General features: G+C 42.8%; 1 pseudogene; it reads left to right on the plus strand.

The window, feature by feature from the left end:
- The first annotated feature begins 4,065 nt into the window (after nt 1-4,065).
- On the plus strand, nt 4,066-4,517 carry LOC102736077 (small ribosomal subunit protein uS8 pseudogene; annotated as a pseudogene).
- The last annotated feature ends 321 nt before the right edge of the window (nt 4,518-4,838 follow it).

A 4,838-nucleotide genomic window follows, 5' to 3' on the forward strand; every position in this document is an offset into this window, starting at 1 on the left:
TGCCTCAACGAATAAAGCTAACTTAAAAAATGCACTTCCCTCCCCAGTATGTACCTTTTCCTATTTAGCTGATAAAGAATGATGATGGACTCTGACAGCAGGCAACCAAACATCTTTTTTGAATGTTTTGGTTATTTTACCCCTTAAAAAAATTCTATTTTTCTTGAGTGCTCAGCCAACTTTACATCCTCTAAATCTCTGTCGCTGTGATATTAGGACCTCTAGCTTAAAGAATTAAGATATAGGTAGACATAGCAATTTCCTGATTTCAGCCCTGTGAGGTTTTTTGTATCACATACATTTCTATCTTTGTCCCTATTAACCTGGCTCCCATGCATCCCCCGGGCTCTGTGTGTGGGGTTTCCTATGGGCAGGCACACAGCTCGTCTCTTACTATAGATGTGCCTCCTTAGCTGTGGTTTCACTTACAGGCGGCCAGCTGGGTCTGGAAGCAGGGGTCCTCCTTCTGACCTATCCTCGGAAGGCCAGGAGTAGCCTAATGCCAGCTTACACTGCCTGTGTGGCTCTCCTCACTTCACCCGGTCCCTCAGGCCTTGTGTCAGCTCGCATCATCACAAGAAGAAGGAGGATGAGTGCAGGACAAGAAGATATTTTGAGAGAGAGACAGGGAGAGACCACATTCACATCACTGTTAGTACAGTTTATTGTTATCTTTGCTCTATTTTATGACTAGTTATTGTTACTCTCATAGTGTATAAATTAAACTTTATTGTAGGCATGCGTGTATAGAAAAAAGCATAGTATATAAAAGGTTCGGTACTATCCATGATTTTAGGCATCTACTGGTGGTCTTGAGACATATTCCTTGCGGATGAGGGGAATGGCTGTATTATGTTTTAAAGTCACTCATTAATTCTTAAAAATAAGTAAATAAACAGAGAAAGAAAACCACTCATTAATTCTTGACAACAGAGTCATCTGCTCACCCTTAATAGTCATGTCCCTAGACTAGCACAAGTCTCATTTCTGCCCTGGAGTCTGTCAATGGCGATGAGATAAATTAAGAGCTTTTCTTTGGGGTTTTAACTGATTTGTCTGTTAGGGAGGGATGGTGATGGACGGGATCACTGGGAAAGCTGACCTCAGTGGGCCGTGGTGTGGTGCCTAAAAGACCAGAGAAGGGTTGTAGGGAAGGGTTGTAGCCAGAATGTGATGTGAATGGAGTTCTTTTTTGCTGCCCCATTTCTCCACTCAAGATATTTCGGTCATGCTCAAAGATGATGTTAGTGTTTCAGAGAACAAAGTGTCCACACAGTGGGGCTCCTCCATGGGCCCTTGCCCTCAATGAAGCATTCTCACCCAGTGACTGACCACATCGTGGCCCGCTCTCTGAAGAAGGGATGGTAAAACCCGGCCAGCATCACATTCAGTTTAGTAATTGCATTCCACACTTTGACGAATCTCAGTCATTGAAGCTGAGTAAGGAGGAAAGTATTTTAGACAGCAGAGCTTTGGAAGTAGCATGTTTTAAAATTATTTTGACTGTTGTTAACTTTTTTGTGCACTATTGTCTTCCAAGTAATAGGTAATTTGAGTAAGGTAGAGGAATATGGATAACGAAAACATTAAATTTGTTGAGACCCCCCGTACACACCTTAAGTGGAGCCTATTACCAGTCTTAGCACCTCTAGATTGAGAAGACCCAAGGGAGAAAGATGTCAGGCCGTATGGCTTGCATATTTAGCTTCAAGTGTTGTGCTCCAGCAGTAAACAAAATAGATCCTTGGGACACACTGGTTTTGCCATCAATACTTTACTTGTACTTGGGGAAACAAACACTGATTTAAGGAAACTGTAGAGTAAGCAATATTGAATAACTCATACCCATAATAGATGATATTAAAATAAACATGTAGCTCCAAATAGACCCGTGATAATTGTTGCATTACCTCACCATCAAAGTGCAGTGTGTTGAAATGTGTTTCCCCAAAAATGTATTCAAGTCCTGACCCACAGCAGCTGGGAATGTGGCCTTATTTGGAAATGGGATCTTTGCAGATTTAACCAAGTGAACACAAGGTCATAGTGGTATAGGGTCGGCCCTAATCCAATATAACTGGTAAATAAAGGTGAACTTTGGACACAGGCACACGTGGAAGCAGAGAGACAGAGACTATAGTAATGTGGCTTCAAGCAGAGGAACGCCAAGCATTGCCAATGCCACCAGAAATAGGAGAGGGGCCTGGGACAGTTCCCTTCTCAGAGCCTCCAGAAGGAACCAACACCGCCAAAACCTTGATCTCAGATTGCTAGCCTCCAGAACTGAGAACAATTTTATGTTGTCTTAGGCCACCCTGTCTGTAGTACTTCATTATGGAGGGAAACTAATCACATGGTAGACTTTGAGCTACTGGAATGAAGACCTGGGTTTTCCTATTAGGGCTCAGGGTGCAGATGTTCTTTGGTTACAATCACACCACACCCAAGTCAGAATTCTGTGCAAGGCCAGACACCTCTCCACACAGATTGGAAATAAAAATATGCAAGCATCTTACACTATGTATTAAATTTGACCATCTAAAATTAAAGCCATTTTATAAATCAAATTCAGCTGCCAGCTCCAGACTCCTACTATAAGTTACATACTGTGCTCCTACAGTACACCACGGGGAATCTAAATGTCACTGAATATTGTATATCTGTTGGTCCTAGTTCAGTACATTACTTCCCATATTCCTAGTACTATTCTTGTTGGTAAGGTGAAACAAAGTCATTCACTATACTGGAACTAATTTGAGGGGTGGGGTCCCCATTTTTCCGAATATTAACAAAAAATAAGTTTCTCTTCCACTATCCTCATCCCTTTTTTCCACCCCTTCCTTGGCCATCCCAACACCAAAGTGTTGGGGAAAGAGGTACCTGTGTGTTGCTTGCATGCCCAGGAGTGAGGAAGTGGGGTGTATGGAGGCTGAGGGAATGGGGGTCATGGAGATTGAAGGAAAAAGAGGTCACTCATGCAAGTGGGACATTGGACATTGAGAAAATAATGAAGTGATTGAACTAATGAGGAAATGTACTAAGGATAATTGCTACCATTTTTCTTCAGGTCAGAGGAGGAAATTACAACCAAGAAAAGAGGAAAGGCTAAATAAAGTTTTGAAGTGTTGGGCTAGAATTGCAGATACAGGTATGAATTTTTTTTTTTAAGATTTATTTATTTATTTGAGAGAGAGAGAGTATGGAGAATAACGGCAGAAGGAGAGGGAGAAATAGTCTGAAGCAGACTCCCTGCTGAGTGTGCAGCCCAACATGCGGCTCGATATTATGATCCTGAGATCATGACCTGAGCTGAAACCAAGAGTCAGATGCTCAACCTACTGAGCCACCCAGGTGCCCCTGAATTCATTTTTTAAAATTGCATAACACAAGTAGAAAAAGCATAGCTACAGATGTACTGGTGTGGACATATGTGTGTGCATGTACATGTGCATATTCCCTAGCTCCACTGCCATAAGCTGTAAACACACCTGAAATCCCGATGTTGGCTTCCCCTAGCCATCTTCCAATGAGGGGGACCAGGACTCCTTGGATAAGAGGCAGATTCCAGGGCTGACGAGGGAAATTGCAAGATGGATTTAGGATAACTTATGCCAGGAAGAACGGCTTCAAAGGATGGGAAGGACACAGGAGCCAACTGGAAGAGGCTTAGCATGGTTAAACTCAGGACAATGTAAGCATGAAAAAAATCAATGATAATGTGTTATGATTTGTTGAATAAAACAGAAATACATGAGTAAACAAACAAATGAATACATGAAGTAAATAAATAATACATGAAGAGGGAAAGCTTTTCCTTATGATAAAATGCCAACTAATAAATGCAGACGGAAGGTTAGAAATAAGAAATGACGATTTATCAACCAGCACAGTGGTTGTTGATACAAGCAGGAGACCTCAATGGGCGCTAATGCCGTGGAGTGGGATTTCTACAAGAAACAGGATATTACCTAAAAGTCTCCTCAGAGAATATATATTAATTTCAAAGGGGAAAGTGGTGACTTCATGCTTAAGAAGCACGGTAGAGGTCCTCTTTCCGCCATCTTTCCATGCCGCCATAATGGTGTGCATGAGTGTCCTGGCAGATGCTCTCAAGAGCATTAACAATGCTGAGAAGAGAGGCAAACGCCAGGTTCTTATTAGGCTGTGCTCCAAAGTCATCGTCCTGTTTCTCACTGATGATGAAGCATGGTTACATTGGCGAATTTGAAATCATTGATGATCACAGAGTGGGGAAAATTGTTGTGAACCTCACGGGCAGGTTAAACAAGTGTGGAGTGATCAGCCCCAGATTTGATGTACAACTGAAAGATCAAGAAAAATGGCAGAATAACCTGCCCCCGTCCCGCCAGTTTGGTTTCATTGTACCGACAACCTCAGCTGGCATCATGGACCATGAAGAAGCAAGACGAAAACACACAGGAGGGAAAATCCTGGGATTCTTTTTCTAGGGATGTAATACATACGTGCAAATAAAATGCCTCAATGGACCAAAAAAAAAAGAAGCACAGTAGAGCTGGTGACCCAGGCTAATATGCCCACTGGTGGAAGGAGGCGACGTAATGTGCCTCTTCATGGGGCAACTGAGAAGGGCATTCAGACCCTCCTGTTACCATGTGCCCTGAGGGGACACAGAAAAACCCCAAATGGACCCTGACCACGGTCCCCTTAAATTTATCAAGGTCAAAACAGGGAAACCCTAAAAAGCTCTTTGAGGTTGAAGGAGGTTGAACCACAGGACCACTGAATGCAGGGCGGGATTCTGGATCCTGAGCCTGGGAAAAGCAAAGGGATGTTGCTGGGAAGTTGGTGGAAGTGTG

The sequence above is a fragment of the Leptonychotes weddellii genome, chromosome 5 (assembly GCF_054177405.1).
Source record: "Leptonychotes weddellii isolate Sample4059 chromosome 5, ASM5417740v2, whole genome shotgun sequence".
In the NCBI taxonomy this organism is placed as follows: Eukaryota; Metazoa; Chordata; class Mammalia; order Carnivora; family Phocidae; genus Leptonychotes; species Leptonychotes weddellii.